Below are 26,754 nucleotides of genomic sequence, written 5' to 3' on the forward strand. Positions count from 1 at the left end.
GTCCTTGTGGAGGAGCTGTGCTTCCCTGCCAGTCTGTCTGTGTTCAGCTGTAGAGGGAAAATGGCGCTGGTGAGCTGCTGGATCCGCTCATAGTGAAGCCCCGCCCCCTTAATGGCACACGGTCTTCCCAGTTTTTTAATACTGGCTGAGGTAATTTCTGTCCTACAGTGGGTTAAAACCCCTGTAGAAGCACTGCCAGTGTGGGTATATGGATGTTGTGGCTTCAGCTCGCCCCTCACAGCGGAACACACACCCTGTATGCCTCTGAAGCCTGGAGCCGAAGCCTGTTTTTCAGTGCTGTGCTCTTACCCTTGTGCAGCCATTACAGCCGGCGACCCACTAACCGGGACGCCGGCCACCTACTCACCACTCTACATTCTTCTGGCTCTGTTAGGGGTGGCGGCGTGCTGCGGGTCTGTACGCTCGCCGTGGTGGGTCTTGCGAATAGAACCCTCCGGAGCTCAGTGTCCTGTCAGCGGGGAACGGGACCATTAACCCTAGGGAGGTTGGGCCGTTCCCCCTCCTAAGTCCCACGAAGCAGGCAGTCTGGTGCCAGCCAAGAAAATAAATACAGAAAACTCTTCAGGAGCTTCCCAAGCGTGACCGGCTCCTCCTGGCACATTTTCTAAACTAAGTCTGGTAGGAGGGGCATAGAGGGAGGAGCCAGCCCACACTATCAATTTCTGAAAGTGCCCATGGCTCCTAGTGGACCCGTCTATACCCCATGGTACTAATGTGGACCCCGGTATCCTCTAGAACGTAAGAGAAAGTGAAACCCATTTGTGAGACAGGAACTTGCGGGGTGTTAGGCAAGTGGACATAGGGGGTCATTTCGACCTGATCGCACGCTGTGGATTTTCGCAGCGCAGCGAACAGGTCAGAACTGCGCATGCATATGCGCCGCATTGCGCAGGCTTGTCGTATGACTACAAAGTGGATCGGCGCCCAGCAAGGCGCATCGCTGTCCGGCAACGGGAAACACCGGGCAGCGTGGGACCTTACGAAGAACGCGATCGCAGCGGCGATCGCAAGGTGATTGACAGCACAAAGGCGTTTCTGGGTGGCAACTGACCGTTTTCTGGGAGTGCCATGGAAAACTGTTTTTTGCCGTGAAATGCAGTTTTATGCAGCCGTGCGATCAGATAGTCGCCGCCTATGGGGGAGCGTATTTTAGCATAGCAAGTGTGCGATCGCTTGTGCATGGGAGCTGTGCAAAAAGTTTTTGTGCCGTTTCTGAGTAGCTCTGAACTTACTCAGCCACTGCGATCACTTCAGCCTGTCCGGGGCCAGAATTGACGTCAGACACTCGCCCTGCAAACGCCTGGACACGCCTGTTTTCCACGGCACTCCCAGAAAACAGTCAGTTGCCACCCAGAAACGCCTTCTTGCTGTCAATCACCTTGCGATCGCCGCTCATGCTGCCTGGCATTTCCCATCGCCTGGCAGCGATGCGCCTGCGCATTGCGGTCGTGGCACATGCGCAGTTCAGGCCCAACCGCACCGCTGCAAAAAACTGCAGCGTGCGATCAGGTCGGAATGACCCCCAATGTGCGCTCGTGCACAGTTTATTTACAGTGCAGCGAGAGCCTAGGGGCAGCCCAGCATAATGGAGAGCGCTGGGCATGCCCCCTCAGTGACGGAATTGGGAGTGAAATGAGTCCCCGCCCCTTTCCCCTAGACAACACCACTTTTCTAATGCGGGCGCGCTTTTGGAATGCCAAAGGTCCCAACCCACTGATCACCAATGTTGGGAGGTATGTAACTACAGCAAAAGGCTTCCCAACTAAGGGTCTAATTCAGATCTGATCACAGCAGCAAATTTGTTAGCTAATGGGCAAAACCGACCTGATCGTAGATGTGCTAAATTTGGCACATCTACGATCAGTTACACAGACATGCGTACAGACATGCGTGGGGATGCCCAACAAAGGGCTAGTCCGCCCCGCATGTCAGGCCCTACCCTACTTGAAGAGTTGCTCCCTACCAGCGCAGCTCCTGCACGCTGGCAGGGAGCTACCCGTCGCATGGTCCGAGCATGCCTGCCTTGCCCAGCCTGCGCCCCTAAAACGGCGGGCAATCAGGCAGAGGTGATCGCAGGGCTGTGATGGCCATCAACTGTCTGGCATGCGCCGTTCAGACCTGATCGGCTGCTGTACGAAAATGCACAGCAGCGATCAGGTGTGAATTAGGCCCCATGTGCACTGCAGGGGGGCAGATATAACATGTGCAGAGAGAGTTAGATTTGAAGAAATAACCCACACAAATCTAACTTTCTCTGCACATGTACATCTGCCCCACCTGCAATGCACATGGTTTTGCCCATTAGCTAACAAATTTGCTGCTGCGATCAGATCTGAATTAGGCCCTAAGTACTAATGAATATTGGCCCTCATTCCGAGTTGATCGGTCGCAAGGCGAATTTAGCAGAGTTACACACGCTAAGCCGCCGCCTACTGGGAGTGAATCTTAGCTTCTTAAAATTGCGACCGATGTATTCGCAATATTGCGATTACTAACTACTTAGCAGTTTCAGAGTAGCTCCAGACTTACTCTGCCTGTGCGATCAGTTCAGTGCTTGTCGTTCCTGGTTGACGTCACAAACACACCCAGCGTTCGCCCAGGCACTCCCACCGTTTCTCCGGCCACTCCTGCGTTTTTTCCGGAAACGGTAGCGTTTTCAGCCACACGTCCCTGAAACGCCGTGTTTCCGCCCAGTAACACCCATTTCCTGTCAATCACATTACGTTCGCCGGAGCGATGAAAAAGCCGTGAGTAAAATTACTTTCTACATAGCAAAGTTACTTGGCGCAGTCGCAGTGCGAACATTGCGCATGCGTACTAAGCGGATTTTCATTGCGATGCGATGAAAAATACCGAGCGAACAACTCGGAATGAGGGCCCTTGTGTGAAAATAAGAAATGTACTTCCTATAGGGGGTCATTCCGAGTTGTTCGCTCGTTGACGATTTTCGCTATATTGCGATTAGTCGCTTACTGCGCATGCGCAAGGTTTGCAGAGCGCATGCGCTTAGTTATTTTACACAAAAGTTAGGTATTTTACTCACGGCATAACGAGGTTTTTTCATCGTTCTGGTGATCGTAGTGTGATTGCCAGGAAGTGGGTGTTTCTGGGCGGAAACTAGCCGTTTTATGGGAGTGTGTGAAAAAACGCTGGCGTTTCTGGGAAAAACGCGGGAGTGTCTGAAGAAACGGGGGAGTGTCTGGGTGAACGCTGGGTGTGTTTGTGACGTCAAACCAGGAACGAAACTGACTGAACTGATCGCAATGGCTGAGTAAGTCTCGAGCTACTCAGAAACTGCTAAGAAATTTCTATTCGCAATTCTGCTAATCTTTCGATCGCAATTCTGCTAAGCTAAGATACACTCCCAGAGGGCGGCGGCTTAGCGTGTGCAATGCTGCTAAAAGCAGCTAGCGAGCGAACAACTCGGAATGAGGGCCCTAGTTCAGTACGTATAACTGTTTTTAAAATGTACAATTTTGTTATAAAGTTCATTGTATTATATTGTATTATGTTCTAAATAAAAATTGCCATTTGTAATGATGTGTACTTTTTAGTATAATACTAAAAATATATTAGTGCGATAAGCTATTAAAGTTCAAAAATCCACATTTTACAAAAGGTTTCCACAATTTTGGCCACTACTGTATACTGTAGTTGCAGCAATTAGCCAGCCTAGACAGAACAGATGGGCTAATGTTTGCAAAGTATATTTAATATGATAACCAGAAGCACATATAAACTACACACAAAACAGATTTTGATAATTGCAATAGAGAATGATATATGCTTGGCTAAAGCACAGTCCACAGGGTCTGGTAAACTTTTTATCATTATTAGCATATTATATTTTATTTATAGAGTACATGTATATGGTTCAGCAGTGGTGCCGAGAATAAAGAGGGGATGGGGCGGGGGGGGGGGGGGGCAGCTTCCCGGGCCTAGCCAGCAGTCCTTTTCTCCAGACAGCTAAGCTGCAGTGGGTCTTGGGAGGCTGCTTCCACTAAGCAGCAGCAGTCTCTGTGCAGGTTTCATCACCGGAAACATCCAGTTTAATAGCTTTTAGGGGTGTGACCACACCTCCATGATTAGGCTACACTCCCTACATTACCCGCACTCAGCCTCTTTACGGCCCTGGAGTTCTGTAGCACAGTAAAAGGGACAAAACGGACAACAGGATACATAAGTACAGTCTTATAAAGATGGTTTATAAGGGTTAGTGAGCAGGCCATACTACTGTATGTGGATGTGTTTTTATTGAGCTTTCAGTTGCCCCCACAAATCCAACTCCATCTGGGGCTTTGGGGTTGTGCTATGACCCTATAACATCTTGGGTTTCGGATACGTTGCAGGCAAGGGATTGCTCCAGCTCCCTGTTCTTCCCAATCCCTAGGAGTCCTGTCTGATCAGTTGGGCTTTTCCGAAAATGCCATCTTATCTTGTGGAGTCTCGATCCTGCTTCGGTCTGGTGTTCTGTAGAGGACATCACTGGTGAATTAGGGGTGCCCTGATCTGGCAGATCGCTCGGAATAGCTTGGATCCACTACTGCCCGATATCCAACTCTCCAGACAGGTGACGTCTCCGGTACCGTAGCTGTGTTTTTCTATCGTCTGGGTCTCCACCTGGTTGTGTCATTAGCTCAAGCCGCCACTGAATATTTGGCCTCACCTGTTTGGCAGCTGGAGCAAGCTGGACTCGATCTCTGTCTCCTTTTACCTACAGCTGTGGATGTCCAGATTCTGGAGGGAGGTTGTGTGATGTTTGTACCTTCTGTCTTGTTCTCTGTTAGTGGATCCCTTCACTCAGAGATGGGATCAAATCTTATTCTGGGGAACTGCAAAAGTGGTTCTTCATGGCTATATTATATCCTTTTTGGCCCAGCGAAAAAAGAAATGTGATGAGCTGCACACTGTCACATGCTGCTCTATTCAGCACTGTGTGGCTGCACTGACGGATACTGACTTGGAGTTGTATATGACATCTAGGCAGTTATTGGAGACATTTCTCCTTACCAATGCCTAATTTCAATTTGATTACACTAAAAATTTATTTTTCTGTTAGGGAGACAGTGCAGGCAGAATGCTTGGTAATATGGCCACATTGAAGCGACCATACATGATCAAACTACGGGCACAGTCCATTCTGCTCCATCTATGAATATCTCGGAATTCCTTATACAAGGCAGCATCGTTTTTAATTTTTTAACTCCCGATATTATGGAAATTGGGGTGAATGATGTTATAACGAAGCTCCACAATAAGAAATCTCCTGGACTGGATGGTTACAGTACAGAGTTTTTCAAATTCTAATGTCACCATGCCATCATGTTTCTCACCAGATTTCTTCATAGAATGCACATGAAATGTCCTCCTTACCTACAATTTAGCCAAGAACACACCATACTCATTCATAAACCAGATACTAAGCCTGCGGCTCTTGTGTCATCTACCTTGGTCTCCCAGCAAAAGATTTGCACCACTTACAGCTGGTACAAAATGTAGCTGCCAGGCTGTTATCCAACCAGCCCTGTTCCAACCACATAACACCCATTCTCTACTCTCTCCACTGGCTGCCGGTAAAATGGTGAATCATCTTCAAAATTGGCTTGCTGACTTTCAAAGCACTACGAAGCAGCTTGTAATTCCATACGGCCCCACTCGATTACTGCAATCTGTAGATCAGAGGTTCTCAAACTCGGTCCTCGGGGGCACACACAGTGCATGTTTTGCAGGTCTCCTCACAGAATCGCAAGTGAAATAATTAGCTCCACCTGTGGACCTTTTAAAATGTGTTAGTGAGTAATTAATACACCTGTGCATCTGCTGGGTTACCTGCAAAACATGCACTGTGTGGGCCCCCGAGGACCGAGTTTGAGAACCTCTGCTGTAGATGAAGGACTATTAGCAGTATATAGAATCTCCCGTAATTCATATGGGGGTCGAACTATTAGCCATGTGGCTCCAACTCTATGGAACTCACTTCCCCGTACAGTTTGAAAAGCCTCCACTCTAGAATCCTTCAAAAATGAACTCAACACTTTTCTGTTCACTCAAGCAATTCCATAATTATCCCTTTAATATCTCCATGCTCTATGTATTTTATGAAAAGCTTTTCTGTTCTTCATTGTTTCTGTACTGTATTATGTTAATTCTGTTAAGTGCATTGAGTACTATTGGAGAAAGACCACTATATAAATAAAATTATTATCTTATCACCCTAGAACTTTTCTTAAACAGGACTTTAAAATATTGGTGAAACTCCTGACAAATAGGCTACAGCATATCCTGCCTGCCTTGCTGACTCCTCATTAAATGAGTTTCACTCATGGCTAATATTCAGTGAAAGCAATAGCAGTGACTTACATGTCACTTCTTGATCTCTGACTTGCTGCTAAGTCTGAATGTGATGTGGAAAGGGCCTTCGACATGGTCTTTTGCTCTCATTACAGCAGAACTTTGAACACAGGGGGCTACATGTAATAGCCTCCGAGTTGCCGGTAGTGTGGGCTGGTTTTCCCTTGTATATGATTGCTGCTTTAAAACAACAGGCAGACTTGCACAAAGTCTCGCACCTGCAGCACCTCAGAGGCTATTACATTTACCCCCTGGTGTTAGGTTAGAACTTTGCACATTTAATTCAGTATATGTATAACTCTCTGGTCACATCTATAATTGGAATTGAATCTAGTAGTACTCAGTTTACACTGACCCGTAGTATGAGGCATGGTGACCCCTTTCTCCATTATAGTTTAATTTGGCGCTAGACCCTTTAATTTGCATTTTTCAATCAAAATCTGAAGTTAATTCGATTACCATTGATCTACATGTAGTGAAATTAACTGATTGCAGATTATCTTTTGCTTTTTTATTTCAAACACCTACCTATCCCTTCCCCTCATATTTGACATTACTGTATCTCCAAATTTGGTATTATTTCTGGTTTCACAGTTAATTGGAGTAAATCGGCAACAATGCAACTATCCTGCCCTAAGTTGGGTGCCGACTTCTCTGAAATATCTATGGGTCCACCTCCCCAAAAAATATTGATAAATTATTGCCATTAATTACCTCTTCATTGGTGTAACTCCGTAATTGGCGCAAATGCATTACACTTAATGCCCACAGTAGTAGTGCCGCTTACACACAAAATGCCCACAGATACAGCACTGTACTTACCTGAGCTCCTCGCACTTGACACAATAGGAGAGATGTCATAACATCTCTCCTTACACACACTGCGGGAGCTGGAAGGCGAAGCTCAGGAGTTAGCTCCAGCCTCTGGCTGCAGGGAGGGAGCCGGTGGGTGCCTGCTGGTAATGAAATCTCAGTGTGCACCCGGCAAATGGATCACATTTAATCATAGTCGGGCTGCAAGGTGATGCCCTGCACAGTATGGTGCTCTACGCGACCACATTCCCGGCGTCGGGCCAGCTCTGATCATAATATAAGTTATCTCTGGGAAAACAAAGATTTCGAACATCACCGGTGGTCAGGGAAACCTCACTAGCTATTACTCTTATCAGATTGCCCCTATCCCCCCAGCTCTGAGGGGTTGTGATTATCTTGACAATAGAAACAAAGTGTGCTATCTTATCAAGGCATTCAACAATAACTAGGGTAGTGTTAAACCCCTTGGATTGGTGTAAAGCTAATAAAGTCCAAAGAAGTATCCTTCAATAGACTAGAAGACACCAGTCAGGGCTGTAGCTGTCCAGTAGAAAGGGAAATAGGATTATTTTTAATATAAGTTGACCATATTTAAAATACTGATGGATAAATTTAGTGGAGGCCACCAAAACTGAGCGGAAACTAATTTTAAGGTTTTATTGATTCAGGGATGGCCAGCAGTAGTAGTGCCACTTACAAACATAATGCCCACAGTAGTAGTGCCCCTTACACATAATACCACAGTACTAGTGCCCGTTACACATAATGCTCACAGTAGTAGTGCCCCTTATACACATAGGGGCAGATTTAGTAAGCCTGGTGAAGTGATAAAGTGGAAGGTGATAAAGCACCAGCCAATCAGATCCTAACTTCCATGTTACAGGCTGGGTTTGAAAAATGACAGTTAGGAGCTGATTCGCTGGGACTTTATCACCTTCCACTTTATCACTTCACTAGGCTTAATAAATCTGCCCCATAATGCCCACAGCTCCTTTGCGCTTAGCACCATGGAAGAGATTACATGACGTCTCTCTTTACACACACTGCGGGAGCCGGAAGGTGGAGCTCAGGAGTGAGCTCCAGGCTCCAGCTGCAGGGAAGAACAGCTGGGTGTCAGCTGGTAGCAAATCTCTGCAGGTGTCCAGCAAATGGATCACATCTCCTTACTGTCAGGCTGCAGCACAGCGGCGCCCTGCAGTGTGGCACTCTAGGCGGCCGCGACCCAGCTTGATGGTCGGGCCGGCCATGATCATATTGTAGGTTATTTCTTTGAAGACAAGGATTTGGAACATCACCGGTGATCAGGGAAAACCAATTAGCTATTTCTCTTATCAGAAGATGTAGTAGTGAAGGACAAAGTGTAAGTGTTCAGCTTCTTAGTCCAGGCAAGTTTGAGTAGCTTGCTTGGCAGTTCACCCATGATACTTCCTGCTTCATTATAGTGATCAATGCTCCTGAGATATACCTCAGGGTTACTTAAACCAGTTCTATATATCATTTGCCATTCCTGACCTTTTGACTACACTTGGTATGCTGCCAGCCCTGTGTCTAAAATGTTTAAAAGTTATTGCCTGATACTAGGAGAAGGGAACATAATAATAAGCTCTGTGTTGATTTTTAGGAAGCTTTGAGACAGCTAGATGGAGATGGTAGAGAGACCATGTGCCTGATGCAGAGATGGACATAGCTGCATCCGCTCTAGCGCCTGTTGCCAGAGTTGCAGATGTGATAACATGCAAATGCTAGTTTCAGCCTTCCCCATGTGCACTAGTATGTGCCACGTTGTGCAGGTCCTAAGACGCCAATTTTCTGCACCCCTGCTCACAATAACCCCGCTGATGGTTCCACACAGTGCACCATCGGCGCTCCATCGCATGCACCATCAATGGTCATCACTTTGCCTCTCAAGTTGTGATACCAGCTCTTCCGTATGAAATAGTGCCTTTGCGCATTCATCTAGTGTAATGCATGCATCGTAGAGGATTCCAGAGTATCAACTGCATGAGCATCGGCACTGTGAGTGGTTTGCGTGCACCAGATTCAGACTTCATATGAAATAAAACAGAGGAGAAAATGTGTGATCTGCATAGAGCTGCTAGTAGAGGCCACAGGAGCATATTAGATCACAGAGAAAAAATGGCATAAAGAGTAGGGATGGGAATCGAATGATGATTCATCAAATGATTGCCTGATGATTAACCCTGAACTGGCCTGATTCCGAGGAGGATACTAATGCATGCACTGCTGCAACTTTTTGTGGAGTCGCAGTGGCGCTAATATGCAAATGCTATTTTCAGCCTTGTGTACTAGCATGTGCCAGACTGTGCAAGCCCTGAGACATCCACTTTCTATGGCCATGGACAGTGCAACTCCAACGGTGGTTCTGAACATTCCACCATCTATGCACTATCGCGTGCACCATCCACACTTGCACTAGCCTATGGCAGGTGCAGTGTCTCCTTTTCAAATTCCTATACCTATGGCCTCTGTGGTTGGGCATCTGCATTTAGGAATGCAGCCGCACACACTGACACACCTGTAACACTCCCATAACATAAAATAAAAAAGAGATATGTGCATATGGTGAAATACAGTTTAATATGACACATATACAATATACAGTTAAAACATTAAAATATGATTCATAGCAGCATTTGTTTGGAATTAAGGACTTTTTAGAGGAAAAGAGTAATGGTGGATAATTACCGAATTTTTAGAACTGTGAAAACAGTTCTAAACCAGCTTGCGGGTTGTTAATGGTAAAGGGAAACCCGGAAATCCCCTTTCCACGCTGCACTGGAACGATACCTCTGCCGTTCTTCTCCTACTGTAAGTCCTCTGTCCACCTACGCGTTTCCAGCCCACACAGGGGTCTTTGTCAAGGTGGAGGTATCGTTCCAGTGCAGCGTGGAAAGGGGATTTCCGGGTTTCCCTTTACCATTAACAACCCGCAAGCTGGTTTAGAACTGTTTTCACAGTTCTAAAAATTCGGTAATTATCCACCATTACTCTTTTCCTCTAAAAAATCCTTAATTCCAAACAAATGCTGCTATGAATCATATTTTAATGTTTTAACTGTATATTGTATATGTGTCATAGTAAACTGTACTTCACCACATGCACATATCTCTTTTTATTTTATGTCACATCTATGAGTTTTTAAAACGACTCTGGAATGCTCGCATTGTAGGGGTAATTCCAAGTTGATCGCAGCAGGAAAATTTTTAGCAGTTGGGCAAAACCATGTGCACTGCAGGGCTGGCAGATATAACATTTGCAGAGAGAGTTAGATTTGGGTGGGTGAGTTCAATCTGCAATCTCAATTGCAGTGTAAAAATAAAGCAGCCAGTATTTACCCTGCACAGAAACAAAATAACCCACCCAAATCTAACTCTCTCTGCAAATGTTATATCTGCCCCCCCCCCCTGCAGTGCACATGGTTTTGCCCAACTGCTAAAAAAATTCCTGCTGCGATCAACTTGGAATTACCCCCTGTGACCGAACTGTGGAGCGCAGGATAAGTCCCCCTTCTTTCTGTTGTTTTTATCACATGTGGTGGAGGTTTTGGGAACCTTCTAAGTAAAGGGGAGTGTCCAGCAGCCCATTCCTTGCGCACTAAGATATTCCTTATCTCTTTTGGTACACTCCCATAACATGCCCATGAAACAGCCACTTTTTTTTGGCTCACTTTCGGCCACCTCCCAGGAACACCCATGGTTTTCCACTGCCAGATCATATGTACGTAACAATCAGGGGAACACATGCACAGTAGTGCTTTTCAGGTTTTTTTGTGCATGCGCAGTGGTGTGTGCGATTTATGTCAATTTTGTGGCTTTCGCATGGGAAGTCACTTCATAAGTCACATTTGAATGTGCTATAATTTGCAGAATGCATCATAAGTCGCATGCCTGCACAAAGCAACTCACGCCTCAAATTGCCGTAATACTCAAAAATTCACAATCAGTCAGCTGGTGCAGGACACAAGAAATCAGTGCTTGGTTGCAGGCGACAGCAAAACCTGCCTCTGCCATGGCTGAGAGCAGAAAGTAAGTGCTGCAGGTACTGTAACTTAGTGGGCTTTTATTAGCATTCTGTTTGGTTTAGTCTTAATTATAATGGTTTTCACATGTTGCTTTTTAGAAGTGGTACTCTGAGGTGCGTTTTTTGTGCAATTTTACTGGGGCTTTGGTTGGGACAGGAAAAAATGGTTCACACATGTCAACAAGCTAAAAAAAACAGTGTATTGATTTCATGCATTGAGGTGCAATTTTGTAATGATTTTGGTGTGAACTGTAGCGATTTTTGTAAAGACGATTCTTAGTGACTTATGGCCATGCCCCCACTGGAGATGGCTGCAGTGTGAGACAGCTCCTCACTAGCCGCAGCAATATAGCCTCTCCCGGGCCTCCTGAGGGCCTGATTTGCCGGACCAGTACCACCACAGAGTAGGGGAAAGTCCCCTTCAGCATATGGAAACGTTTTTTCCTCAACAGCAGCACCAGCGCTGGGAAGCTGAGAGGTGAAAATCCAAGATGGCCACCACAGCTCCAGTGATTTTACCCATACTTGCCGACATTCTGGCTGCTCTCTGCGGGAGAGAGCAGCCAGGTTGGCTCAGCAAGGGGGCAGGGGAGGGCTGTGATGTGGGGAGGAGGTGGACCGGAGGCGGGATGGGGGTGGAGCAGGGGCGGGATGGGGCGGAGTTTCGGTGGCACATCCGTTAAGCCACGCCCCCGCTCTGTAATGCCGCGATCCCCGGCATTACACTGCAGGGGGTGTGGCTATGATGACGCGATTCAGCAAGAATCGCGTCATCAACTGCCCGGACCGCCCACTTTACACACTAAGTGGGCGGACGGGCAGGGGGACCCCTGATTCCGGAAGACTTGCCTGCTCTTCCGGGGGGCCGGGTGGGTCACCCGATTTTCGGGAGCCTCCCGGCCATTCCGGGAGAGTAGGCAAGTATGATTTTACCTCTCCCATCTCCTGCCGCCTCCCTCAGCATGGGTCTCCCTTGAATTCTCCCCCCCCCCCTCATTTGCTGCAGTTACCTGTTCTTGCAGGGGACACACAGACCTCCTTAGCGTCCTATGCAGACATAGTGAGGGCTATTAAGGAGACCATAGCTCCTCTGATGCTGGAGCAGGCGGATTCCTTCAAACAGGCTACGAAGAAGGCTAATAACAGTATGGTGTAGTTGACACAGAGGGTGGAATTCAATTGTTTGAAAAGTCAGTTGGGTGTCTGTTTTTTCCTATTTAATAGACAGGGCACCCAACTGACTTTTCAAACATTTGAATTCTCCCCAGTCCATTCTAATGAGATATGACTGGGTGTGACTTTTTCTGATGTTGCAGACCTCAAGCAGCATTATGATGTACTCTATAAACAGCAGTTGCATGTTTTAAACAAAGTTGACAACCTTGAAAACAGATCCCGCATTGTTGGTTTGCCTGAGTCTGTTAAGGGAGATGCCTTGTCCTATTTCATCACTATCACAATCCCGCAGTTACTTCAGATTTCTGATGCCTGTGCTGACCTAGTTGTGGAGCGGGTTCATCGCATCGGACCTCCCCGGACGGACTCTGGGGGTCGCCCTAGAGTGACTATATTCCGTTGCCTCAACTTTCTTTACCGGGAGGAACTGTGGCAGGCTTCCAGGCAAAACCGCTCCATTGTCTGGGAGGGCCACAAGCTATTTATCTTCCAAGACTATTCCGTGGTTACCAGGGCAAGGAAGGCCTTCTCTGCTATTTGTGCTGGACTGGTGAAAAAGAACCGACGTTTTGCCTTGTTATTCCCGGCCCACCTCACTCACAATGTGTAGCCCTGTGCATGCACATTGTGTGTGTGTGACTGCTGTTGTGACACGTAGCAAGAACATCGGAAAACATTGGTGTTTCGAACCCAATGTTTTTGACCAAATAATGTTTTGTGACTGATTATAAAAACATCTGTACTATCCATCTAAATTTTCTCTTGATATACCGACAGATTTTGATGATGTAGTTCGTCCCTCAATCCAGGCACATATCTCTTTATTTTCCTGGAATATGGGAGAATGTTAAATGAAAGAAGATCCTAATGCACATATACATAGAAAACATCCAGCTGTGACGTTTCTACAAGAAATGCATTGGACATTCGGCGATACTCTACATTGTGAGAACCTTGGATTGCAGAATGCCTGTCAGCTCGCACACTTCAAATTCCATAGGTGTGGCAATTCTGTTCCATAGGAATTTAAAATATGAGATCTGAAACACGGTGCTGGAACCTGAGGGACGTTATGTGGTTGTAGATGCAGAAATTGAGGGTTGCAAGTATATGTTGGTGAACCTCTATGTCCTAATATTGCAATTGGAGATTTTCTCCATCATCTTATGCAAACTCTTGCCAGCAGAACCTCGTATCTGCTGGTGGTAGGTGTGGACTTCAACACAGTGGACAATCCCATAATCGACAAATCGCCACCTGCTTCTAGGTTGTCTTCCCCATACTGGAAACACAGGCAAGAATTTAGGGGGTCATTCCGACCCGTTCGCGCTGCGTGGTTCTTCACTGCACATGCGTGGCGCCTGCAATGCGCATGCACGTTGTTGCCCAGCGACAGCCGTCGCCGGGCAATGACCAGAAGAGGGAAGAAAGTGATCGCTAGCGCGATTGCAAGAAGATTGACAGCGGGGAGGCATTCCAGGGCGGATACACACCGTTTTCCGGCCGTGGAGATCCGAACGCAGGCGTGTCCGGGCGTTTGGAGGTCGGATGTCTGACGTCAATCCCGGGACCTTCGTCGCTGGATCCGTTGCACAGGGTAAGTAACTCTTACCTTGGTCTTGTTTTGCAGGAAACTTTTTTAGCATAGCAGGGCTGCACAAGCAATCGCATCCCTGCTATGCTAAAATACACTCCCCCATAGGCGGCGTCAAGTTGATTGCACGAGCAGCAAAAAGTTGCTACATGCGATCAACTCGGAATGAGGGCCTTAGAGAGGTGCTACAACTTAGTGAACCTAACTGATCACTCCTTTACTCATCTGTCTAGAGCTCACGCCTCATTGACTAGGATTGATTATATTTTATTGTCTAATTCTCTATAGTCCCATCTTAAGGCAGTTGATTTGCAGAATACTGTCATCTCGGATCACGCCTCAGAGACTATGGCGTTATACTGTGATTCGCAGCGCACAATGGACCGCTGTTGGCGTTTCTCAGACTTCCTCTCAAAATCTAACAATTATAAGCGATTTCTAACTTATTCTTGGTCTAATTTTCTGGATAATAATACCGAACATTGGGATAACCCTGTTCTATTCTGGGAGGCATCAGTATCTGTAATGAGGGGTCATATCTTGAGTTACACATCCAAATTGAGATGTGAGAGTACTGCTAAATACAAATCCCTGCGTGATACATTGTCTAAAAGCTTTGAGCAATATAGAGGTTTGCCCACTGAATCAACACTCAACACACATCTTTGTGATAAAAAGCTGTTGAAATCCTTTATTACCGCTCAAACACAACAACGCTTAGAACACACAAAACACTCTAACTACAGGAGGGGCAACAAGACAGGGAAACTTTTGGCCATAGTGTTGCAACCAGGGAAAAAGCGCTTTTGTCGCAGCATTGTAGAATGTCCCTTCAAGAAAAACCTATACTCAAACTAAAGTGATCTTGCCTATTTTTGTAGGTTTTATTCTAATCTGTATAGCCCGATCCCTCCACAGGACACTTTACATACTCGTTTGATAAATGAAGCGGCTCTGCCTAAATTGACCCAAAAGCAAAAAAACATTGTGGATGAGGAGGTCATGGAGGAGGAATTACAGGTGGTAATATCTAATTTGTTGCCACATAAGGCTCCAGGTCCACACTGCTTTACTGGTGATTATTATAAGATGGTCAAATGTGAAATTGTGCCTACTCTGCTGGAATTATTTAATGTTATTTACAGGTCTGCACTTGTATACCCATATTTTACCAAGGCATACACTACTCTCATTTCAAAACCTGGCAGAGACCCTATGCTGTTAGACTCCTACAGGCCTATTACCCTTTTAAACACTAATTATAAAATGTTTTAAAAAATTATGGCCAGTAGACTACAATTGTTTCTCCCTGAGTTACTTACACCAAAACATCAATTAGGTTTTGTTCGTGGATGCCACATAGTCAAAGCAATTTGAACCGGTATATCCGCAACAATAGAGGCTGTCCAGAATCAGGGGTCCAAACATATGCTGCTTAGTTTGGATACACAGATGGCCTTTGACACTGTGGCTTGGCCTCATCTATTTAGAATGTTGGAGTGCAGAGACTATGATACTAATTTCATTAACCTTATTCATTTTTTCTACTGGACACGTATAACGTCTTCACTATTTAATGGCATGGGAGGGGAACCTCTGATATTGCAATGTGGTACTAGACAGGGCTGCCCGCTCTTACCCCTTCTTTTTACTTTGTCAATAGACCCAAGTGGAATAGCCTCCCAGCAGAGGTGGTAGAGGCAAAGACAGTAGAGCAATTTAAACATGGATGGGATAAACATAAGGATATCCTTACAAAGAAATAAGAATCAAATAGGGTTTGAGGTAAATAACAATATGGTTAAAAAAAGGGGCAGACTAGATAGGCCAAGTGGTTCTTATCTGTCGTCAAATTCTATGCGTCTCTTTCAGATTCTCCAGACTTCTTCTGTATTCAAGGGAATAATTATAAGTGACAAAGAGGTTAAAATATCTGTATTTGCTGGTGATGTCCTGTTGATCCTAGGCTTTCTGAATTCTAGGCTTTCTGAGCGACTTTGGTAAAGTATCGGTATCTGAGGGATGTATGGATGTATTTGGTGCTAGGGGTCACTAAACCTACATGGAGCAGACAGACTTCTCTGACTTGGGTGAAAACCCACATAATTTATTTAAGTATCAAGCTTATGAAATACTCATTGGAATTCTATTGTGTTAATACTAAAGAGGCAATCTCATCTGAGTTGGAGGGGTGGAACCACTTTTTGCTCTCTTACCTTGGCAGAGCGAATCTAATTAAAATGTCCACTTTCCAACACCTATTGTATTAATGCAATATTTGCCTTTACTACTTATACCCCTTTAGGTATCCGGTCTACAGTACTACACTAAAAAGGTCTACAGTCAATAGGTCGACCACTAATGGTCGACATGCATTAGATCAATGGGTAAAAAGGTCGACAGGGTAAAAGGTTGACAATCAAAAGGTCGAGGCATGGTCGACACATTTTTTTTTATTTTTTTTTTATTTTTACAACTTTTGCTGCATTTACTATCCATGTCACAAACTATTACCTTCAGTAATCTTGTGGCGAGCAAAGCGGAGCAAGCCACCGAGCCCGAAGTGTGGCGATCGAACACATTTCATCAAATTCACTATCCATGTCACAAACTATCACCATTAGTAACCTTGTGGCGAGCTGAACGGAGCAAGCCACCGTTCCCGAAGCATGGGGAGTAAAGCGAGCCCACATGGGGCCGCATTTCAACAAATTGGGGGAAAAAAGGTTTAAAACACAAAACACCCAATTTTTTTGTGTGTGTCGACATTTTGACCCTGTCGACCTTTTGAGACTGTCAACCTTTTGGCTATCAACCTTTTGACCCTGTCGACCTTTTACTGTCGAACTAATGACTGTCTATCTTTTTAATGTCTATCTTTTGTATCACACCCACCCCTTTCAGACCGCCAGCAATAACCAGGGTTATTACACGTGAATGCGTAGCAGCCCAGGTTGCGGCGCAGTCTGAAAGGGGCCAGTTGAAATATCCCGGGTTGGGCAATGTCACATCCCTAATAAAGAGAGGAGAGGGCTGATAGACCCCGACAGACAGTGTAAGTGGCTGGAAGCCAGTAGTAGAGGCACTAAGGGAAGGCAAAGGCTAAGCAAATGAAGGGTGTCTAAGAGAAAAGAGTGGTTGTATATACACAAAGTGGCAGAAAAGTGCGGGAGAAAGCCAAATAAAAAATAAATACAAGCAGTACACAGAAACTCCACACATACAGCGATAACAGAATTCCATGTTTTACATAGTATTGTAAAATAAATAAATAAATAAATAAACACAACATAAAACACCAATAAAATATTACATATCCTGGAGAAAAACACGTACCACATGTTGGTGGTAGAATGTAAAAGTCCTTGCTGGCATCACAGGTTTTCCCTTGTACAATATAGAGATGCAAATGAAAACTTGTGGTGTCTGAACTATCGCTTATTAGGCTATATGTGCACAGTCTGGCATTGCGGCAATGCCTGGCGGTGCTTCCTGGAGAATGTAATTCCCCCCATTATTTGTAAACAAGGCTCCCCCCCCTCCCAGTGAACAGTGCAAAAACCGTGCTGTGGGCACAGGACTTTGGACCCTCTCCAAAAGGAGAAGGTCCTGTTACTCCCCATCCCCTCAGAGCCAAAAGACTGAGGGGAAAAAGGGTCTTCAGGTCCCCCCTTGCCGATATGTAGAGAGACCCCTTGAATTCCCGACCCCCAGAGCCAAAAGGCCCCTTAGGGGGCAAGGGTCTTCAGACTTCATTCCGCCTCACGGATCGGGGTCTTCCCTTTCTCCCCAGGGTTGGCCGAAGCTTCCCTCTGGGGAATGAAAAACCTTCAGCTCTCCCCAAAAGGAGAGGGCTTCGGCAACAAGGGGAGAGGTGACCCAAAATTGTCCACCTAAATCCCATGAAAACGTGACACACACACAAAAAACATAAAAAGGTGTGGTTTAGTGCAAAAAAAGTGCAATCACACGTGAAAAACAAATAAATAAATTAGCCCTAGCCCCAAAGGCTGAGGGAAAACAAAAATTGTCCTTGCCCTAGCCAAAAGGCCATGGCAAAACGGAAAAAGTACAGGCAGACGTTGTGAAGTGCAAGTGCAAAGTGCCATACTAGTGCAAAATGGGATTCGCACACCAGTTCATTTTCAGGCTCCCCTGGCTCTGCCAGCACCAGGGACACATAGCATCTTGGGCTTCAGGCTGCTCCCGACCAAGATTTTCTCTGTTCAGTGCCAGGGTACAGGGCCAACTCTCTGCACAAGAGCAGATACTAAACAGGGCAGTACTTCATTCCACGTCAGGGTCCTATTTTAACCCCATAGAAGGACGACGGATACTACGCCCAGTGGTTCTCCACTCTTCACCAGGGCCTGTCCAACCCTGGTATGGTACTCCATAAGGTGGTTCTCCATTCTCCACCAGGGGCCTCTCACAACCCCAGTGTAAGAACAGATACTACACCAAGTGTTTTCCTAGAACAGATATTGTACTTGATGTTAGCCAAAATGCAAAGAAGAACGATAAGTACTATAACAGATAATGTAATTGAGATACAGAGTTAAAACTCTTACAGTAGCTCCTTTCAGTCATCATTAGGATTGTCAGTGAGAAATGTAATTGGTATTTGTAACAAGAAGAAATTAGTGTCTTCACATTTGCTAGTGTAAAATCTCTAGACATAAGTTCCCACCTATGGGGGTAAGCATGGCTGTGGAGTCGGAGACAATTCTGGATGGGGCCTGAGTCATTAGAAATGACGCCTGACTCCTGCTTCAAACAGTAGGATAATTAGATCAGATTTTAGGGCATAGATAAAGGAGGATCTGATGCAATTAATTTTCTGAGGACAAATTATTCATATACAGTATTTATTACAAAAAATAGGTTTTAGGTACTTACCGAGAAATCCACTCAGGGACACTGGAATTCTAAACAGCTGGGGTGTGAAGAATGGAGACCGGAGGTGGCACAATATATGTAAATCAATTGCAGTGCACAGCTGGCTCCTCCCCCTTTACGTCCCTCTCCCTCCAATTTGGAAAATTGTACGGAGAGGAGAACATGAAAGAAATATTCAGGAAGGAACCATACACGCCATGGCGTAAAACGTTAATTTTGAAACTATGAAACTGTAAACTTAGCAAGAAGAAAACCAGATTTAAACAAATTAACAAGAACACACAGGCAGGCAGCACCGAGGTGGGCATCCAGTGTCCCCAGAGAAATAGATTTATCGGTAAGTAACAAAATCCTCTTTTCTCTGTCATTCACTAGGGGACACTGGAATTCTAAACAGCTGGGGACATCCCAAAGATACTCCCACAGGCGGGAGTGCTTTCTGAAGCCTGGAGAACCAACCGTCCAAAACTGCAGCTCTACAAAGTTGACCCGTAGAGGCTCCTCTAGCAGCCGCCTGACAAAGCCTAATATATATATATCCTATATTAAACACTCTAAAAGGTTAAGAGACACAGTACGCAATTGGCGTATGGAATACTGTAAGAGTACACACGTAGCGTAACAAACGCTTAGCTGTGGACGAGACGCACGAGCGGCACGTTCGCTCATGGCTTAAAGCGTAAAGGCAAGCACGCTATAGGCTGCCGACTAACGTAATAATACGCTATCAGCGTAACGGACGCTCGAGACCACGAGGAGATCACAAGCGGCGCTGACGCTCACAGAGTTAAACCTTTGTAACAATATTATAAACAATGTACTTATAATGTAAACCTTTGTGCAGTGATAAGGTGTAAATGCAACACAGTGTAACCTTGTTAGTTTAAACGCTGTATGAGCGTATGTGACGCTCAGAGAACACTTTAGCAATATAATAAACACTCAAATACCGGTCTAAGGTTCTAACACCTTTAAGGGAGAGAATGAACGTTCAATTGCAAAAGAATACACAATACAAGTTATACACTACCAAACTAACATAAAATACCTAACCGAGTTACTACACGTTTAAAGTACAACAAAGACACAATTACATTTAAGGGGGAAGGAGAGAGAGAATGGCTTATAACATTAATAAGAGACAAAATATGGTTGCAGAGAACTTACGCACAAGGGGAAACAATCGCAAGCGCCTTTCTGGATATCCAGCTCCCGATTATCAGTGATGAGAACCGTTGAAAAGAGTAGAGAGCTGGCCCAGATCGGCTTGTCTTTTTATACACTACACACAATACAGTACAATGGTCCCTACATTCTTATTGTTCATTGGACACAGGAATTCGTCTCTGCATTATAACAAAAGGTCATAGGTTGGTTCATACAGGTGGGCTGTGACTATTTCAAACTGCTCAGGTGGGAGGGAAACTGGGTTTCCCGCCGCATGGGTAATAAAGTGCAAATATAGTAAATGTCCATAAACTTCTTATGGACATAACTATACGCACGAGCGAGTAATCCGCTTCAAACCAACACCGGAATATTGCTACTTATATTCTCTTCCGATGGATACTAAACACCACTGTGTAACCCCTGTCTGACCCTTCGTATCAAACAAAGAGGAATCTCTTTGTCCCCGAACATGCTATATTAACTAAACTTTCAGATTCTATCAAAGGGACCATAATCTACAAAATACATTATATGACTAAAATATGTTACGATTGAGTCGCCCGCTAGACGCACACAAACTCTGCCGTAAATGCGCATACCGTGCGCCTGCGAGTGCACGTGACTGCGAGTATACGCACGCACGGGAGAGCTCATGCTCGTGCAGCGGGCACACGCATGAGGTGCATATATGGCAATGTGCAGCGTGATATTTTTCTGACTTTGACAGTCCACCCTTTGGCAGTCACCAATAACTGCCACTTCCTAAAACAGTTCAAAAAGAGAAAAATATATGTCATGTATAATACATTTATATGATTGGGTAGGGGAGAAGAGAAGAAGGTGAGAAAAAGGTATGATCTAGTGAGATAGTAGAAGCATGTATGTATGAGTCCATGTTTGAGGGGTCATGTATCATTGTGCCGTACGTGTTTTAAATCAAGCTTCGAGGTATTGCGAAGTATACATTTGAATTCCTTCTTATCCCGTGGTACGGGTCTGTGGATGGGCTGTCAAACTTTACCGAGCTCTTTTCGGCTTTTGGTTGCAACAAAATGGGGGAGCACATTTTAGTTGATGATACATGAATGGGGGGGATATGTGAGTGCTGATATCTGTGCCTGTATTCCCTATCGACTATGTGTGTCATTACCTGAAGGTTGTAGAAATGAAGATAAAGAGCAATTATGGTAAATGCAGTCATAAACTATGTGAGTTTAATATACATTTGCCGATTGAGGTCTTGTCTTGTGTCTTGTCTTGTCTCGATGTACATGTTGACTGTAGTCTCCTGATGCTTTTGCTATAAACGGTGTGCAAAAAGCTTTTTCAATGTCCATAGACTTACAAAAAATGTTGGGCTAGCGTAAAGTTAAAGTTACTAGGGATATGGGGGGTCTATGGCATAGTCCATCAGTTGTCTGTGTAAAAGGTTGTCAAATTCTTCTTCCAAGCTGATGTCTTTGTACCTTGGAGGAAAACAAAGGAGAAACGGGTGAAAGAAACGGACCGTGGAATCACATTTTCATCACAACATTGTCTCTATCGTTGGGTCATAAACCAAATCAGTCGTTGTTATTACAGTATCTTCACTTCTTAAACTCATCACTCGGGCGCTACGTTTACACTTTGTTAAAACCCGAACGCATCTAAATATCAGACCGACCAATATGATGACACCCAGAATACACAAAAGAAATTTCCCTACATCCATGATAATTCCTTGAGCCCATTCTCCTAAACCAGAGAACCAATTTCGCGGGTTCAACCATGACACCCAACCGGTCAGCTCATTACCCACAGCAGCGAGGGTGAGGTTGTGTCTCCTGCGGAACTCCCACTTTAATTGGAGAATGTCGTCCATCTTTTTGTCTATGACCTCGACCGGGTCCTCGGTGCTATTCGTAATATAAGTGCAGCATTTTACGCCGTACTGCGTTGCCAGTGTGACACAATATCCACCCGTCACTGCCGTGAGATAATTAAGAACCATCCTATGCTGAACCAGTTCTGTTTTATAAGCTTGGAGCTCCCTTCCGGTATACCTGAATGTGTCATCATACATTTCAGTGATATTGTCTAATAAATTTGCAAGCGCAGATATATATTTATAATTTATCACTCCTCTGGCGGTACGAGTGATATCTAACGCGATTAGGAATTGAATCCCGGTGGATTCATGGATCAGGTCAGAGGCCGGGTGCTCTGTTCTTTCTATCAGGTGCCGTTTAACGATGTGCTCGTAATGAGTGTGAGTATAAGGAGCTTGGGCACTGCGGTGAATATCCTTCATTTTAGTGTGGGATACGGTCATTACCTCAGGCAGTACTTTTCCAATATAACATAACCCTTCTGAGTTTGGGGCAAGCCACTTATACGCCTTCCTCCCGCATATGAAATATGCATCATCGGGGAGAACATATGGGACGGAGTAGGACATAACCATATTACACATTTTCCATATGAAATCTCCTAACCCTAATTCTCCCATCTGTTTAGTACACGTATCAGTTTGTACGATATGTGCACAGTATCCTGGTGATACTTCTCCAACTCTCATGATCCTACTTCCTAGGGTATACCTATATCGGAAATATTTTCCACTACCGGCTATGTGGCGTATAAGTTCTGTATCTGTAGGCATTCTATCGGCTCTGTATGAAAAGGTCATGGTTTGGTTATTCCATGACACTTCCCAATTTCCCGGCTTTCGGGGATTGGAAATGTTAAAACATACTAGGGATCTATCCACATGATATTGGTGGAGCTTCAAACTAGGAGGACTGGAGATATTAAACCTCCTGTCCACCGGCCTCCCACCACTTAGCTCAAGTACCTCCCCTATAGTTAAAGGAAATTGCACTAATCCTGATTTGCTATGGCCTTGAGGTACTTGAGAGCATACCCAACAATCTGTCTGATTTAACACTTTACCCACTAAGGAGTGATAGTCACTCAATGGATGCCGGTCCATGTGGATATTAAAACTGGACTGACATTTCTTGATGCACCCATCCTCAACTACACTGTCACAGAGTCTACAGATACAGTTCTCTTTAGCTAACAATCCTTTACAATGTTTACAACTAACATGGCTGCTAGATCGTTTCCGGTACTCGCCTTTGCTCGGTGATTGTGTTGCTATTGGAAATTTACACCTCCGTCTCAGTCATCAGAAAACCTTCTGGATCCTTTCTCGACCTCACTGGTACTCTCACCGAAACAGACTGCTCTGGTCAACATCATGGTCAACAGGAAAATCCATATCACAGTCTCTTGGGGCAAGTCCATCTTACAGGAGGAGAAAAGGATAAATTTGTAATGGGGGTACAGAAAAACAGTTTGAGGGGGAGAGAAACTTGTTACGATAATTAGTTCTCTAGTCTTGTTGTTCTTCTTGTTCTGCTGTCATCTCAAAGGTGCTGTCTCTCAGTCTTCTAAACATTCTGGTGATACAATATTTCTTCTAGCTCAGCGCTCTTTCTGTAAGGAGAATAAATCTTGCATTACCATTTGTCCAACTAATGTGTGACATACCATCTGTAACGTTATGAGAACGTGAGAAAGAAGAGAGATAGAGAAAAAAACAACAAGGGAGAGAGAGAACCGTTCATATATATATATATGCATCACATAAATCAACAATAAACAACAACAGAAAAAAAAAATTTTCAAACATTTTTTCAAGAGAGGAAAAAAAACATTGTCAGTTCTTCCGTTCATCATCAGGCTGTCACACCTGCATGTCCATTGGTATCTTTGCGCAGTCCCTTCCACCAGCATTTCCAAACTCCACCCTTTGTATCTGGCCAGGATACATTGATGCGGATAGGTCATGCTGGGGTTTTGGTAGACTTCTGCAAAGACCAAGTAGCTATGTAATGTTTGAGTCCTGTCGATGACCGTCAGAGATGGGGGAAAAAAAAAAACATTTTACAGATACATTACAAATTTTTACCCGGTCATTCCTGTGTCTTCAAGGAATGACCTCCCAATTTATTAACAATAACCTCAGGCTTACCATCAGTCCTAATGATCACCTTTCCTGACTACATATCATGGGTGTGGCCCAAAATTCTTCCTATATGATCCCTGATTATAATTTGGTTTGTCATAATTCTGCTCGTGCTCTTGTCTAGGGGGTTGATATGACTTTTGTATTTTTCTTGATCTACAATCTCTTGCAAAGTGTCCCTCTTTATGACAATTGTAACAGACTACCACATTTGAATTTCTCGCAGGGGTTTGGGGCTTATGCTGGAGTGGCCTTTTGGTTAGAGCCTGTATACTTACGGCCATCAGCTTATTACTCCGTGACTCCCTGTGTCTGGTGATGTTCCGATCATGATCAATAGCGGCCTCTCTTAATGTAGCCACCGAGATATTTCTCCAGTTTGGGTTGGTGGTCTGTACCTTTGTTCTCAACACCTCCTTTAAACCATTCATTTATAACTTAACCGCTATTTCTTTATGCTGTGCATTTGTTTTGATGTCTGTGATCCCAGTGTCTCTAGCCATTACTTGCAGTGCTCGATTGAAGTAGTCAGAAGTACTTTCCCTTCCTCCTTGTCTTATGGAGAGGATTTTGTTCCACTTGGCAATGGCTGGGAAATATACTCCTAACTGCTGGTTGATCTGCTTAATACATTCCTGATTGTGTTCCTCCGTACGAGGTACCTCTGTGTTTAGTTTACAATCAGCAATAAATTTCGCAGGGTCAACACTGGAGGGCAAACATGCCCTCAGCACTGTCCGCCAATCTTTGTTGGTGGGTTCTGTGGAGTTTCCTAGTTCTTTAATAAATCTCTGACATGCAACTAGATCTTTCCTAGGATCAGGGAATTCAGACATAATTGCTCTCAATTCCATCCGGGACCAGGGACGGCGCATTGCACTGTCCTTGACGGGAATGATTCCCTGATCGTCAGTCTTCCCATTGGGGACTGTGATCACCCTGACAGGACTAAATTCAATTACATCACCTTGTGTTGGTTCTACAATATGAGGTACATTTGTTTGTGCGTGATATATAACACCGTACGTACCTGTGGACACGACCTCACCTGACCCTCCGTTAGGGGGTTTGATTACTGCCTTTACCGAATTGGTCGCGTCCACCTGGATGTCTTGTGTGCTGGCTACTGGAAAAGGTGCCGACATCGTGCTGGGCCCACTTTCTTGCTGGTGATCCTGAGGGAAGTTTAACATGGGGTGCAACTTGCATGGGTTAATAGTTGTACATTTAACAGTATTATGATTATTCTTGTTACATTTATTACAATTGTTACTTTCAGTCTTAATACAGTTACTATGTGCATTTTTATCGTACACCATTGTGCCATTCTCTGCAGCCATAATCCTCTCCATTGCCATGTCTCTCTTCCCAAGATGAGAGTCAGATATGTAAGTTAAATTTCTTTGCATTTCACTTTCCTGTTGCCACAATTTTAAATAGTCATAATGTCTAATACGCCTTTTTGAAGATTTAATCAGGCACACTCTTCTCCTTAAATTCTGTAACACTTCTGGGTTAAAACTACCTACCCGGGGAAACTTTTCCCCGTCATGCACAGTCATCCTTTCCCATTCATTGCACAACTTTTCTGTGTGATGACCATCTTGGTCTGATTTCTCACACATGACCTTGCCGACCTGATTGATCGGTTTCAAATCAACCTGAACCTGGGTTGATCGCCCCTTACCTGAACAACTGGCCCCCATCTCTGCAGGTGCTGCTTTCACTACCTCTGACTTCAAATCAGGGTCTTCGGCAACCCTTACAGAAAACCAAAATGTCTGGGGTAAGGCTGCGGTGGGGGTTTTGCAACGAGGTCCGCCCACTAAACTCCGCCCACGCTGGCCAATATGGCGACCAAAGTTCCCAGAGGTTCCGTACCCAACCTAGGGCACCTAAGTACGTCTACTTGCTCGGGCGTGTGGGAGTGTCTTACCCTCCCCAGCAAGTATCAGTCGCTGGAATGTCCCTGAGTGATCAGGCTACTTCCCTTAAAATAAAAAAATTACACAAATCACGTTAACAATGTGCAAGTAGCGTTCTTCTGAATTCAAGACACGCTAATGCACACAATCACATGCGGTACAATCGTATCTGCACACAAGCAACTAATCTTATGTGCGGAACGATCAGTGGAATCGAAAATTTCTGCTGCGAATTCCTTCAGCGATGAGCTTCTTTGGCCTATATGGGTCTCGCACCAACCCTCTTCGGTTGTGCTCTCTACTTCTAGTCTGCTGTACCTGAACCTCCTGTTCTGTGACCTCCTGGTCTGTGACCTCCTGGTCTGTTATGTACAGCAGACTCTACTGCTCATTAATATGTCGAGACTAACAAGGGACGCCTCCCAAGCCACCCCACGATATCACTCTCGCTGGTGTACCTCTTTCTACTGGCCTATGGTTCCCACTTCCGTAATAAAAGAGAAATCTTATATATACACACTCTTACATTCGAACACTCTTATTTCTGTACAGAATTCCTTTCATTCAGTAATAGTCTAACCCAGAAGAATTGCAACAGAGAAAGTCTTTTTCTTTTAACTTTAAACTTTTGGATTTGAGATAGATTTGTGTTATTTTCGCGTTACTTCCTTATTGCCTATTAAAACAATACTATCGTGCGGTTTGTATTATGTGGGCGTATCCATACGCTCCGTTGCGTAATATACGCTCCG

This window comes from Pseudophryne corroboree, chromosome 5 (genome assembly GCF_028390025.1).
Source record: "Pseudophryne corroboree isolate aPseCor3 chromosome 5, aPseCor3.hap2, whole genome shotgun sequence".
NCBI classification, from domain to species: domain Eukaryota; kingdom Metazoa; phylum Chordata; class Amphibia; order Anura; family Myobatrachidae; genus Pseudophryne; species Pseudophryne corroboree.